Source organism: Bubalus kerabau, chromosome 1, assembly GCF_029407905.1.
Source record: "Bubalus kerabau isolate K-KA32 ecotype Philippines breed swamp buffalo chromosome 1, PCC_UOA_SB_1v2, whole genome shotgun sequence".
Lineage (NCBI taxonomy): Eukaryota > Metazoa > Chordata > Mammalia > Artiodactyla > Bovidae > Bubalus > Bubalus kerabau.
In genome coordinates, this window is record NC_073624.1 from 249,391,286 (window position 1) to 249,406,739 (window position 15,454).

Consider the following 15,454-nt stretch of genomic DNA (forward strand, 5'->3'; position numbering starts at 1 on the left):
TGGGTCTGACCACCACTGTTTGGCCCTAACACATTTGCCATAGGTGGGAAGGAATCACTTGTGTCTCAGAACAGCATAGGGAGCCATTAGCAAAACTGCCCCAGACACCTCGTCTTCCTCCTTCTAGTCCTTGATTCGGCCCCCTTGACGAGTCCCTGGGAAGCCCTTTAAGAACTTGCACTGGATGAGAAGTGAGGGAATTAGGAAATGCCCATCAGAAACATACACTGGAGGTCTAGTGCAAAATACCAACTCACAAGCACTTCTCCCCACCCAAGTTCATAGGGTCCAGCATTAAGCAATGTCTAATCAATATATTGATGAGGAACCTGATACTTAATGATACATAAGGAGCCACAGAAATAGCAGTTTCAGTGAGAATATCTGATGACTCAAATCTCTTTCCAAAGTTGGGAGCTTGAGGGTCCATTGAAGTACCTTTAACAAAGGTTCCAGCTGAAATCTTTATGAGAGTCACTGCGGGGCAGCCCATCTGCGGGACTGAGCAAGTCTGAGCCTAGTTATGTGTCCTCAACTGGGAAACTGTCCGTACTATAGCTGTGAATCCATTCCAGGTGGCCACGATTCTTCATAACTTTTGAGATACATTCGGCAGGGACATCAGGGGAGGGTAGGTGCTAAATGAATTCCTACATAGAAGCTTCCAGGGCTCAGCATCTGCTGGTGACTCGGATGGAGACATTTTTATAAAAATAGCAACAGTTAGTTGTCAGTCCTGACACAGCCCACACTTTCAAGTTGAAACTAACTCTTACTACTCTTATTTCTGTCATGTCCCCAAGAAACTCCAGCTGTAGCCCATTTTTCTGTGGTTCTCATCTCAGCTGGTACTTTGCGGACTTTGTATCAAACTTGCTTTCCTTGAAGAGGCCTTGGAAAATCTCCTTCCTTCATCAACTAAACAGAAAGAATGTTGTAGAGGTTTAAGATAACATTACAAACCAGGGTTTCCAGCGCTAATTTGGGCTTTCTTTTTAAAGTTTAAATAATAAACAAAGACTTTTTTGAGAGAGTATGGTTTCCTTGGAATAAATTTTTAGACACTTGATAGCTGAGAGCTCAAAATTTGGAGTCATAAACTGGCTTGAATTCTAGATTTGATTTGCCACTTTCTAGGTTAAAGGTGGTGCTGTTGATGAGGGAAATAGGGTTGTTGTTAGAATTAAATGAAATGACTTAGGCATACAGTACACTGTCAATAAGGATTTCTGAGTACATGCATGCTGTGGAGATGTGAATTCAGTTCCAAAGCATTACAATAAAGTGAGTATTGCAGTAAAGTGAGTTTTATGATTTTTTGGTTTCCCAGTGCATATAGAAGATATATTTACACTGTAGTCTAGTAAGTGTGAAATAGCATTATGTCTTTAAAAAAACAATGTACATACCTTAAGTTTAAAATAATTTATTACTAAAAACTGTAAGCTATCATCTGAGCTTGCAACAAGTTGCAATCATTTTTTGCTGGTGAAGGGTTTAAAATATTGCACAAATCACCAGAACTTGACACAAAGACAAAAGTGAACAAATGCTGCCGGAAAAATGTCTCTGTAGACTTGCTTAATGCAGGGTTACCACGAACCTTCAATTTGTACAAAATGCAATGTCTGTGAAGTACAGTAAAATGAAGTATACCTCTATTGTCTTCATTATTATTAAAATTGAAGTCACTCAGTCGTGTCTGACTCTTTGTGACCCCATGGTCTGTAGCCCACCAGGCTCCTCAGTCCATGGGATTTTCCAGGCATGAATACTGGAGTGGGTTGCCATTTCCTTCTCCAGGAGATCTTCCCAACCCAAGGATCGAACCCCGGTCTCCCGCATTGTAGGCAGACGCTTTACCATCTGAGCTCCCAGGGAAACACCTATTATTGTTAAAAGCTGACCAAAAGTATTTGTATTCGGCACTCACATCTCTGAGGTCATTATTTGTTCCCTCCTCTTTTCAGAGCCATCAATATCCCCAGCTGATTCCAGCAAGGCCCAGTCCTGCTTTTAATGTGGAAATAGAGAGGAAAAAATGGGATAACTTAAAAGATGCCAGACGAATCTCTGCCCTGAAGCCAACTGTTTATACAGCTCATTCAACTAACAAATAATTTCACTGGTGATTTATTGTTTTCCTCAGTGAAATTTTCCTTCATCCATCCATAATTAAAAAGGGTGCAGAGCAGTAAATCGGTGGCCCTGTCATATAGCATTTGTTAGCATCGAAAACTTAGGCATCATAGCTTTAAGAAAGAAATACGAAGAGGTTAGATCGAACCTGAGAAACAGATTTTTAACCAATTTTTTATTTTAGAAAATTAAAGATGTGTGTGTGTGTGTGTGTGCATGCATGTGAGCACTTGTGTGTTTAAAGACTTGAGACCAAAATATAAAGTATATGTGACACCATGTTCTTAGAATGGCTTAATTTCCATTGATAGTGAAAGCATTCTCCTTATTAGCAGTGAGCACATGCAATGTTTATAGTTTCTTTTAGAAGACCGTTCCTGTTTTTTTAGTGACAAGAACATTTTCCAAGCTCAAGGAATAGATTGAATTATCTACCTAGTTCATAAGTTGTAATTATTCAAGGTCAGTCCAACTACCCACTTGCCTATAGTTCAGTTCAGCCACTCAGTCATGTCTGACTCTTTACGACCCCATGAACCGCAGCATGCCAGGCCTCCCTGTCCATCATCAACTCCCGGAGTCCACCCAAACTCCTGTCCATTGAATTGGTGATGCCATGCAACCATCTCATCCTCTGTCATCCCCTTCTCCTCCTGCCCTCAATCGTTCCCAGCATCAGGGTCTTTTCAAATGAGTTAGCTCTTCACATCAGTTGGCCAAAGTATTGGAGTTTCAGCTTCAACCTCAGTCTTTCCAATGAACACCCAGGACTGATCTCCTTTAGGATGGACTGGTTGGATCTCCTTGCAGTCTGAGGGACTTGCAAGAGTCTTCTCCAACACCACAGTTCAAAGCATCAATTCTTCAGTGCTCAGCTTTCTTCACAATCCAACTCTCACATCCATACATGACTACTGGAAAAACCATAGCCTTGACTAGATGGACCTTTGTTGACAAAGTAATGTCTCTGCTTTTTAATATGCTGTCTAGGTTGGTCATAACTTTCCTTCCAAGGAATAAGCGTCTTTTAATTTCATGGCTGCAATCACCATCTGCAGTGATTTTGGAGCCCAGAAAATAAAGTCAGCCACTGTTTCCCCATCTATTTGCCATGAAGTGATGGGACCGGATGGCATGATCTTAGTTTTCTGAATGTTGAGCTTTAAGCCAACTTTTTCAACCTCCTCTTTCACTTTCATCAAGAGGCTCTTGAGTTCTTCACTTTCTGCCAGGAGGGTGATGTCATCTGCATATCTGAGGTTATTGATATTTCTCCCAGTAATCTTGATTCCAGCTTGTACTTCATCCAGCCCAGCATTTCTCATGATGTGTTCTGCATATAAGTTAAATAAGCAGGGTGACAGTATACAGCCTTGACGTACTCCTTTTCCTATTTGGAACCAGTCTGTTGTTCCATGTCCAGTTCTAACTGTTGCTTCCTGACCTGCATACAGGTTTCTCAAAAGACAGATCAGGTGGTCTGGTATTCCCATTTCTTTAAGAATTGTCCACAGTTTATTGTGATCCACACAGTGAAAGGCTTTGGCATAGTCAATAAAGCAGAAATAGATATTTTTCTGGAACTCTCTTGCTTGTTTGATGATCCAGTGGATGTTGGCAATTTGATCTCTGGTTCCACTGCCTTTTCTAAAACCAGCTTGAACATCTGGAAGTTCATGGTTCACATATTGCTGAAGCCTGGCTTGGAGAATTTTGAGCATTACTTTACTAGCGTGTGAGATGAGTGCAATTGTAATAATGATGCTTTAAAAATTCTGGTGTTACCAGACACAAGTTCATGTGTCCAATGCACAGTGAAGTCAAACACACTGAAACGTCGAACTTCAGAGACGAGAAAGGTTTGTTGCAGGGCCATGCAAGGAGATGGGTGGTTCCCCTCAAAACCCCAAACTCCTCGAAGGTTTTCAGCAAAGCATTTTTAAAGGCAAGATGAAGGAGGGGTGTGGTTGGTTGTTGCAGACTTTCTGGTGTGGGAATCCTTTGTTCTTACAGCTGTCCACATAGGTCAGGTCATGGTATTCCTGTAAACTCCCAACATGACAAATGTTATTCTCTGTTCTGCAACTTTTTTATCTCTGTATGAATGGGAAAAGGCTACACTCTTAAAGGTCAGAGTCTTGAAAATGGGCTCTCCTGTACATTTCAGGCTACAGGCCACATTCTTTTTTTCTTTTTTTAATTGGAGGCTAATTACTTTGCAATATTGTGGTGGCTTTTGCCAAACATTGACACGAATCACCCATGGGTGTATATGTGTCCCACATCCCTCCCCACCCCATCCCATCCCTCAGGGTCATCCCAGTGCACTGGGATGGCATCCTACAGGCCACGTTCTTAACTGTAAGCAAAAGCTGTGGAGTCAGATTTGGTCTTCCCTATTACAATGGGAGAGAAAGGACAGGAGGAATTAAAACCAACCAGTGTGTTTCTCCCGTAAGGGTTCTGCTGTAACTGAATGTCACTCTTTAACAAATTCTACACACATAAGAATGAACTTGATACGAACTGTGTAAGCTTAGCGCCTCCTGGACCAACTTATCTCTTCTACACTCGCTCCTCTCCCACCCCCACATTAACTGAGGACACAATAAATCAGCTAACAATATAGAAGCCTCATTAAGCCTCTAAAATGTGCTTAGTCTCAAAAGAGAATAGCATCTTGAAAGAGACAGACAGTAACAACAGATATAATCGTGAGAAAGAAAACACAGCATCCGGGAGACGGCAGTAACTATACCGAGCGCCATTAAGGACCACCTCAAGATAAGGTACTCACGGTTGCTACGGATCACAAGCGAATTAATGTCAGAAAAAGAAAAGCACCTTTGGTCTATCAGACTATGTCAGTCTGGTTTGAACATGTCCACCCAAGGAACTGTCAAGTTTTCCCAGCCTCCATTTGAGGGGTAATTTTGCCAGTGACTCTGAATGCTCAGAGCAACCTTGCCACCTCACTTTTCTTTGTACATAACACTCAATTTATTGGAGCAACCAAGCGCCACCTAGTATGCTGGTCATTCGTTTAAAGAAGAGTTAACTTTCTTTAAAGTTGTCATCCTCATTTTTTTAACTTTTGATGCAATTTTAAAACTGTAGGAAAAAATAGAACCGCTCGAGCACAATTACCAGATTCACCACTTGTATATGTCTGCCCATTTGTCAATTGCTTTATCATTCTTTGCCCCTTTTCTCCTCTTTCCCCCCATCCCTCTCTGCCCCCAAACCCCCCTTTCTTATGAGCATTTTTTTCCTGAGTCAGTTGAATAAAATGCTCCCACATCCAGCTCCTTGACCCCTGAATACTTTAGTGTGTATTTCCCAAGAACAAAGATGCTCTTACATAGGAAGTGTTAGTTGCTCACTCATGTCTGATTTTCTGTGACCTCATGGACTGTAGCCCGCAAGGCTCCTCTGTCCGTGGAAATCTCGAGGCAAGAATACTAGCCATTGCCTTCTCCAGGGGGTCTTTCTGACCCAGGGATCAAACCCAGGTCTCCTGCACTGCAGGCAGATTCTTTACTGTGTGAGCCAGCAGGGAAGCCTCCACTCCTACATAACTACAATACAAATAACCAAAATCAAACAACAACAATAACAACAAAATTAGCATTGATAGAAGACAATCTAATCTTCAGTCCATATTCAAATATTATCAGTTGTTCCTATAGCTCCTGTTTCTCAGTGTAGTATTAATTTCAGGGTCACACCCTGCAGCTTTGTTTTCATGTCTTTTCAGTCTCCTTTAATCTCAAATATTTCCTTTGCTCTTCTTTGTGTTTTTTGATTATGACATTTTAAACATTTTATTGAAGTTTTACTATAAATAAAAACTTCCAATATATATTGTTGTTGTTGTTAAGTTGCTCAGTTGTGTCCGACTCTTTGCAACCCCGCGCACTGTAGCCTGCCAGGCTCCTCCGTCCATGGGATTTTCCAGGCAAGAATACTGGAGTGGGGTGCCATTTCCTTCTCCAGAGGATCTTCCTGACCCAGGGATCGAACCTGGGTCTCCCGCTTTGTAGGCAGACGCTTTTACCGTCTGAGCCACCAGGGAAGTCTGGTGGAAGTCTGATATATATATATATCTATATATATCATACAGAGAAGGCAATGGCACCCCACTCCAGTACTCTTGCTTGGAAAATCCCATGGATGGAGGAGCCTGTTAGGCTGCAGTCCATGGGGTTGCTAAGAGTCAGACACAACTGAGCAACTTCACTTTCACTTTTCACTTTCATGCATTGGAGAAGGAAATGGCAACCCACTCCAGTGTTCTTGCCTGGAGAATCCCAGGGACAGGGGAGCCTGGTGGGCTGCTGTCTATGGGATCGCACAGAGTCAGACACGACTGAAGTGACTTAGCATAGCATACATATCATAAATGTGGAGAAGGAAATGGCAACCCACTCCAGTATTCTTGCCTGGAGAATCCCAGGGACAGAGGAGACTGGTGGGCTGGTGTCTGTGGGGTCGCACAGAGTCGTCTGACGCGACTTAGCAGCAGCACCATATATCATAAATGTACAGTACAGTGAATTTTCCACATATGGAACACACCCATGTTACTGGCACCAGAGCAAGAAATAGACCCTAAATACAGCACCCAGGAGCCCTCCTTGGCAGTTAATTTTTATTGTGCACATTGATTAGCCAAAAGAAGCATGAATTCTTTTTGACCAGATTCAGCTCTTTCATCCCAACATATCTCCTGCTTATGGCTCTAAGCTGTCTCGCTCACATGGTGGAACAGACCTCTTGCTGCCACCTGATACCAGGAAGGGGCAGGGCGTTGCTGTCCACTGTGGTCTAAAGGAAGTCAAGAGTTTGGCTTAATGAAGTTAGACGGGAATGATACTGTTCACATCTAAGGAGCAGAACTCCTGCCTATGGTGATGGACCTTTTTGTGTTCCAGTTCTTTAGGGATCTTTTAAATATGGTCCTTCTGAGCTTGACTATGTGCAGTCTGTACCCCTGGGACTTCCATGCAAGGCACTGGAGCTGAACAGTAAGTTCCTGTCAGGCAGAATTCGCTGGTTTACATGCTCCAGGAGCATTCCTGATTGCCCAGCCTGCTTTAGGCCACGTCCAATGCCTCCTGCACAGCAGTAACCTCTGTTTCTACCAATACTTTTACTGGGGGGATGATTTCATTAGTATCCAGGGCCCTGACCTGACTCTAGGCTCCATGGAACAGAGACCCTGTCAGTTTTGACCCCCTTGTGTCCTCAGTGGTGCCCAGTGCTTAATAGACAATAAATAGCTGTCACGTGGAAGAATGAATACATCAGCAGTGCCTTCTAACAAACAGTAAGATCGTGGCAGCCTGAGATATGCTTCAACCCAGCGTAACTCCTTTTGGCATAAAAGAATAGAGATGGATCGTTCTGGCTCTGAGAATTTGAGAATGTTTTGCTTGTTTTAGTTTTAAATGGGAGAAATCACACTTTTGAAAAATGCCTAAATTGGGCCTTACATATACATAGTAGACACTTAAAAGCATCCATTTCTAATTCATTGTTTTTAGAGTGTAGTACTACTTTATCAGGGAAGCTGCATGTTGCTATTTTCAAGAAATTCCATATCTGTCCCATTCTATTACTTTGTTTAAGAATCACATTTAGCCAGGCCTCATTTCAGTGTATATTCTTAACATTTGCTGGGGAGGGACCCCAAAGTTCTGTTTTACTAAACAACCAGAGCCCTGTTTATTCAGGAAAATACAGATTATAAAAGGTTTGCAAGCAAAAGAAGGTTTTGAAAGCCAAACCTTTGAACAGGTTGTTTTTAAGAAGTTAAATAGGTTCAGTTGTCTCTTCTTCCACTTTTCCCCTTCCATATGAATGGTAATGATAATAGTAATACAAGTTGATGCTTTACTCGATAACAATAGAAACTCTCACCAAAACCCTCTAAACTGTAGGATTTGATCTTTGGGGCACACACTTAAAGCTGCACCTTTGGATTCTCAAGTGCTGATGATCTGGGATACGTCGTTTGTGCTGTGTGACCCTGTCTCAAATTAGGGCTGACCTGTAGTAGCTGGAGAAGGCAATGGCACCCCACTCCAGTACTCTTGCCTGGAAAATCCCGTGGAGGAAGGAGCCTGGTAGGCTGCAGTCCATGGGGTCGCTAGGAGTTGGACACGACTGAGCGACTTCACTTTGACTTTTCACTTTCATGCATTGGAGAAGGAAATGGCAACCCACTCCATTGTTCTTGCCTGGAGAATCCCAGGGACAGGGGAGCCTGGCAGGCTGCCATCTATGGGGTCACACAGAGTCAGACATGACTGAAGCAACTTAGCAGCAGCAGCAGTAGTAGCCAGGGGCTTCCCTGGTGGCTCGGTGGTTAAGAATCCACCTGTCAATGCAGGAGACTTGAGTTGGATCCCTAGGTTGGGAAGACCTCCTGGAAAAGGAAACAGCAACCCATTCCAGTATTTTGGCCTGGGAAATCCCATGAAGGAGCCAGAGGGCTACAGTCCATGGGATGGGGTCGCAAAGAGGCAGACATGACTGAGGGACTAAACAGCAACAAGTGACAGCTAGACAGTCAGGAGTGCTGTTGGCTTGGTGAATCATTAGCAGCAAAGGAATGTATCTGAAATATACATTTCCTCACCACTTTTCAACCTAGTTTTCTCAGCCACTGTGGTGGATAGTGATGACTTACAACCCCAGTGTGACATTTTAAGAGCACTGGTGAGGCAGGGGGAAGGTAGTATAAGTGTAAATGTAAAAGATACGGCTCATTCTGTCTTTGAAATTGTTGGTGTGAAAAGAGCTCAACAGTGTTTTATTTAAACAAGGTCGGCTCCGACCTTGATTGACTTGTAGTAAATTGCCTGGTATAAGAGGCGAAAGGAAGTGGAGAGAAAAATGGCAATCAGCACCAAATGTTTCATGCATTGATTGACAAGCACCAGAGATATGCTAGAGTAAGATAAATTGGCCAACACGGCCCATCTTGACAGTTCCTGAGATGGGAAAATTGTTCTTGTTAATTTGCTGCGGGAACCTTGTCATTTATGGAATGTACACGTGAGTGTCTCCTAATTGTATAAACAAAGTTCAGATTCCTACGTAGCTTTGTGCTTTTCTCAGATTTGGTAATTTTTTGGTCTGAATCACCAGGATGCATTGTAAACGGCTTTTGAATTGGGGGAGAAAAGGGGAAGCAGTGTACCAGCTTCAAGCTGGCATCTTCCACTGCAATATAGGAAATTGCTTGGCAGACATTTTCCTCTTGACAATAGCTTTCAAACAAACTCATGTGCAGGAGTTTCCTTTCCACCCACTTCCCATGATCTTCTTCTGGTGTGATGGATCTAATTGGCTTTATCTCATCACAGGCAAGAATCGGCAATTCTTAGATATGTGAGTTTGTTTTTAGAGATTTGAGAGTGGCCAAAAAATCCTGCATAGGTTTTTCTTACCTTCACCCCTTCAGTTTTTCATTCTCTTTTAGTTGTCCCCTGCTGCTGCTGCTCAGTCTCTTCAGTCGTGTCCAACTCTATGCGACCCCACAGACGGCAGCCCGCCAGACTTCCCCATCCCTGGGATTCTCCAGGCAAGAACACTGGAGTGGGTTGCCATTTCCTTCTCCAATGCATGAAAGTGAAAAGTGAAAGTGATGTCGCTCAATCGTATCCGACTCCTAGTGACCCCATGGACTGCAGCCTACCAGGCTTCGCAATCCATGGGATTTTCCAGGCAAGAGTACTAGCATTTGTTAATTTCCACTGGAGTATAGTCGCTTTATAATGTTAGTTTCTACTGTACAGCAAAATGAATCAGTCATACATATACATACATCCCCTCCCGTTTGGACTTCCTTTCCATTCACAGAGTTCCCTGTTCTATACAATATGGTCTCATCAGTTATCTGTTTTATACCTTGTATCAATAGTGTGTATGTGTCAATTCCAGTCTCCCAATTTCTTCCACTCCCCTTCTCCCCTCTAGCATTATTTTTCTAGAACTTTCCCTCCCCTGCCTCTCCTTCCACAATGCCGAATTAGTGAATGTCTGTCATTTCTCAGTCCCCTCTTTACATCTCTTTCTATAAATTTAACTATAATTTGTATCAAGTAGTGGGCAGCCTGCCAGAGAGATCCATCTAGCGGTCATCTTTCAGTCTTGTTTGCCATTTTTTGCAGATTAGGTAAAACTTTATTTTCCCTTTAGCAGTGTAATTTAAATTAAAAGGTCGTTGCAGAAATTTCTTTTTATATTTTTCAAGTAGAAATCCTCCCCATCATTACCTTCTCTCTCTCTCTCTGAATTTTTCAGACCTTTGTTCATTCTTGATTGGGTAGGAATGATATTTTTATTTAAGAGGGCTGTGTGAAAAATAACTTCAAAATATAAGAAATTAAATATAAGTGAATCTTTGAAATAATTAGGTATTATTTTATTAACCACCTTCATTGATGTTACAACTCTGAACAATATATCACTTTACCACTCTCTGTGAGAAAGATCCAGACTCAAAAATGTCCACGATTCCCATATTATCTTGCGCAGACCCCTTTACTATTAAAGTATTCTTTCTGGCTTTAGGCAGGTCAGAGAGATGTTTGAAGCAGTCTGGCATATGAAATGGGCTTCCCTTGTGGCTCAGCTGGTAAACAATCTGCCTGCAATGCAGGAGACCTGAGTTCAGGCTTTGGGTTGGGAAGATCCCCTGGAGGGGGAAAGGCTATCCACTCCAGTATTCTGGCCGGGAGAATTCCATGTATGTGAAATAAGATAAGAGAGTGGCAGGGCCTGAAGTGAACTGGACAATATAAACCCTGCTAAAACCATTTGAGGTTATGCCACAGACAGGCAGACAGACATTGCATGCTTTAAACTGTAGAGATGCAGAGTTTTGTGATTTTTCAGCTTAAACTTACCGCCCTTAACCTTTTCCAAAATACTCCCTTGCTATTTCATTTTTGTTTTCAGAGCAGTCCTGGAAAGCAGGCTCTTGAAATTCCATTTTCCCCACTTCACAGTAGAAACAGACACACCAACAAGTGTTCAGTGGAGACAAGGAACAGGCTGCAGAGCTCATCCTGGCAGTTCCTCCTGTGGCCGTTCTTCTTGCCACTTTCCACACACCTAGGTTTCATACATGGCTTCCTTCCAGCCTTGTTCTTTCACCCGCCTCCCTCCACCATCTACTTAGCAAGGTCTCATTCCTAAACCATCTCTAGTGGTCTCTAGTTGTCATCAGCCCCTCCTTTCCCAGGGAGAGTTCACTGCACTGTCTCTGGGTTCTCCCGCCATGCTGAGCAGATGCCTTGAAGAGCAGATACCACCTTGAAAACAGCCACATAGTTACCAGTCTGTGTTCCTCGCAAACGTGTGAATTCCTCGAGGACACAGGCCATGCCTGGTTTCATGCTTTGGTGGTCCTATCTAAGCCGGCTCCTACCACGTGGCCAGCCCTCAGTGAAGACTGGCTGAACAAATGTAAAATGTTAGCATTCCCTCAGGACAGCTCAGCGACTTAGAAAAGTGTTGAATCTGGCATCCCTGCAGTCAGCTTTTTTCTCCATCTGCATGCATCCATCCACAGGGCCTGACTGGCAAATCCTTGGATTTAGAAATTATCCTGAGTCAGAAACAAGAGGGAAAGGGACTCTGACCTGTCAGCAGCACTCGGATCGCTAGAGAAAGTTCACCCCCAAGTAGCCTGAAAGTGCAGGGAGTCTTTTTTAGAATGCTCAGGTGGTGTTTACATGATGCCAAGAATGTTTTGAAAGGTTGAGAACAGATGATGCCACGGCGTAAAATGCTGCAGGTAACACTGAAAACAATGCTAGGGTATTTTGGATCTCTTCTATTGAAAAATTAATAGCCCGGGACATGCTTATGAACCACATTCCCAGGGCTAGGTTTCAGAGAAAGCCTCTTTGGACTGTTCCTAAGTGGCATCTTTTGCTCCACATAAATGAACTTAATTTTTCCCTTTCTACTTCGATAAGATCCGCATTCCAAATTGTCTGTTATCTTGAAGACAATAAGGACGTGGTTTCAGAGACTCTGGCTTTTTGGACTGAACCACAGAACTCATCTTACTCCATTTTTACCCACACTTGGATTTCCTCTCTAGCATCACCACCAAGGGCTGTTTAATATCTGCTTGAATGCCTCCACTTATGCTGAACTCATTCCCACACAAGAAATACCGTTTCATGTGGATACTAGTCAGTTCATCAGAATTTGGCTTGACTGTTTCCCCCTTACTTTCTTTATTTCTTGGTCCCTTTTCTACCCTCTGTAAACAAATAAATGCCAACCTCCCTCTACAGGGTGGGATGGTATGGACTGGATTAAATTTTGCTCTTGTGCACAGCAGACCCTACCTGCCCAGTCTCTAGTTCTCCTGGCTGAGTATCTTAGTTTCTTTTAAAAAAAAAAATTTATTTTTTTTGTTTGGCCGCACTGCACAGCATGTTCCCTGACCAGGGACTGAACCTGTACCACCTGCGTTAGAAGCATGGAGTCTTAATCAGTGGACTACCAGGGAAGTCCCTCAGTTTCTTTTAGACTTTGACCTGACTTGAATTTACTCCCCAGTGCCATCTTGCCATTTTCTTATGAACATCTTGCAGTTTACAGCGTCATGTTGGAATGTTACTGTATCTTGGAGCATGTGCTGTCTTAGTGCAGAACTTGAAGTATGGTGTCTTCAGAACCTTGACTTCTCTTAGTGGTTTGTTTAGGCCAAACACGTCTATCAGTGCTAATAACAGAGCTGCTGTTTCATATGTGCTCCTGTTGAATCCTGTTTTCCCATCTAGGACTTGATAGGTTTTTTCCTTCTGTTCTTTTATCCTCTATGAAGAACTTTATATTTACCCTCTTAGATTTCAGCTAAGTGATTCAGCCTTCATTGTGTCTTCATTCTCATGTCCAAAATACACACTTTTGACTCTAGTACTGTGTTTCCTACAAATGTGCCAAGACCACTCTTTGTATCCTTATTCAGTTTTTCTGTGAACCTACAGGACTTCTCAACAAAGCAGCCCTGTGGTTTATCACTAGGAATGTACAGAGTGATAGACTTTGGTGGGTCAGAATAGACAGCTAAATAGGCCATGAGTGCTGGATGGGCCATGAGACTCGCTTCAGAGTGTTAAATTGTAAATGCATAATAAAGTGACCATAGATCTTAACCTGGATTGAAGACTCAGGTTCCACTAAGGACCATCTAGACAATATGAATGGATGAAATAGCCAGAGGTAAGTAAAAGAGAATGGTGAGGTCTCTGGTAAAGTAAGGGTTTCCCAGCTGGTGCTAGTGGTAAAGAATCCACCTGCCAGTGCCGGAGGTGCAGGAGACACAGGTTCAATCCCTGGGTCAGGGAGATCCCCTGGAGGAGGAAATGGCAACCCACTCCAGTATTCTTGCCTGGAGAATCCCATGGACAGAGGAGCCTGGCAGGCTACAGTCCATGGGGTCACAAAGAGTCAGACAAAACTGAGCGACTGAGCATACACGCATGCTGGTAAACAGTGTATATTTTAATCGAAGGCATTAAAGTTCAATTTTTAAAAAAACACAGTTTTGGTTAAAAACTACATATGTATACATGTACATGAGTATGTGTGTGTGTGTATGCATGCCAGATAAGACCAATGACCCACCGCAGGGCAGACCATACTCCAGAGAAAAGCATGAGAACCAAGGAACAGACCTGGACCTGTGTATTTCTCCCATGTAGACAGCAATTCCCAGCTCTTAAAAGATTTTCTGGAGAGTCATTACTAAAAAACTACCCATGCACTTTTCCTTCTTGGGTAGTTTTTAAGGTATTAGTTGATTCACTAACTGGTGACTTTTTGCCAGAACTCTCTGCGTCAGCCTTATTTCTGTTGTTGATCTGACTGCTCTCACAGAGCTCGGTTCCCTGGTGGCGGAATTTGGGAGCAGGCTGGACGTCTGTCCCCCTTCTACCCCGTTAAAACTACCCCATTCCCAGCACCCTGGAGGGGGTGGTCCTGACACTGGACCAGGCAGACCACATAGAACAGGCCTCTTTTAAAGCCACATTGCACGTTGTTTAGTTTCCTTTTAGGACTCTAACCAATTACCACAAACCCAGTGGCTTAAGATAAAACAAATTTGTTAGCTTACCTTTCTGGAGGTGAGAGCCCAAAAGCAGTCTCAGGGGACTAAAATCAAGGTGTCCACAGAAGGCATTCCTTCTGCAGGCTCTAGGGAAGAATCTCTTTCCTTGCCTTTTGTACTTCTAGAGGCTGCCTGCATCCCTTGACTCCTGGCCCCTTCCTGACGTCACTCTGACCTTTGCTTCTGTGGTTACCTTTCTGTGAACTTTGACCCTTCTGCTGCCTTGTTATTTCCCTCTTATCGCCCCAACCCAAGATCCTGAACATGTGCACATTCCCTTTTGCTGTGCAAGGTAACAAGTCACAGGTTGCAGGGACCAACTAAGTTATAGATGATGTTGGGGACCATCACGGTGTTCACTACATATGTTATATAACTCGTCCGTATTGCGTGTAGGCATGAGGCCAGCTGGTGGGAAAACCACTCAGCTCTGCCGCTTTCATTCTTATCAACTGAGCGACGCTGTGCATGGAGGGGTTCACTGAGGAGGGGAACTCTGCTAGGACTTAGGGGACAGCCGCGGTCTCGGTGCTGTGCTAGGTCATGTGATGGAGAGAGATGATGGAGCTCCTTCCTTGACCTCAACATTTAAAACTAGAAACTTCTTTCCTCCTCAACACGTAACCCAAAGAAGATGTCACCTCACTTCTGAAAGTAAGCAAAGCCATAAATAGAATCCAGGAAAAGCCTGAGAAATAACTTTCTGGGGGACGGGGCTATTCCAGAAGATAAGGGTCTACAAAGGTAAGGTTTGCGTGATTATTTAAGAAAAACAAACTCTTTGCCAAAGCACCTGGGCTATGAAGAGAAAGCAGGAAAACTGGACCTTCAGCTGGTCGCCAAGGGCTGACTTCGTGTGGCTACCCCCAGCCCACCCCTACCCATTAGCGTGAAAGGAGTTAATAGCAGCTCTCCGTAGTGTGACGTAGAATGAGGTTTGGCATTAAAAATGCTAAATAATTGCAACTCTGAATTTTCTCATCTTCATTCACAAAGGTGTGATCTTTCCCACCTAGTACTATCACTCTTAGAATGAATCACTAATTGTTGTCTGAATCTCGGGAGGTGAGTTTCTCCGTGGAACCCAGCAACGAAGAGCAAAGCCTTAAAGCTGACATACGAGGCCATGTGTCTGCCTACAAGGAGATTTCCATTTCCCACCTTGGACAT

The 15,454-nt window shown here is 43.3% G+C and overlaps 1 protein-coding gene and 1 non-coding gene across 23 annotated transcripts in view; one reads left to right on the top strand and one right to left on the bottom strand.

The window, feature by feature from the left end:
- The window catches only part of LOC129637974 (teneurin-2-like), a 462,189-nt gene that overhangs the window by 155,611 nt on the left and 291,124 nt on the right, over nucleotides 1–15,454 (top strand). The gene's annotated exons all lie outside the window — the stretch shown is intronic.
- TRNAC-ACA (transfer RNA cysteine (anticodon ACA)) lies at nucleotides 6,141–6,214 on the bottom strand. Its single transcript has one exon. It is a non-coding gene; the product is annotated as a tRNA-Cys (tRNA).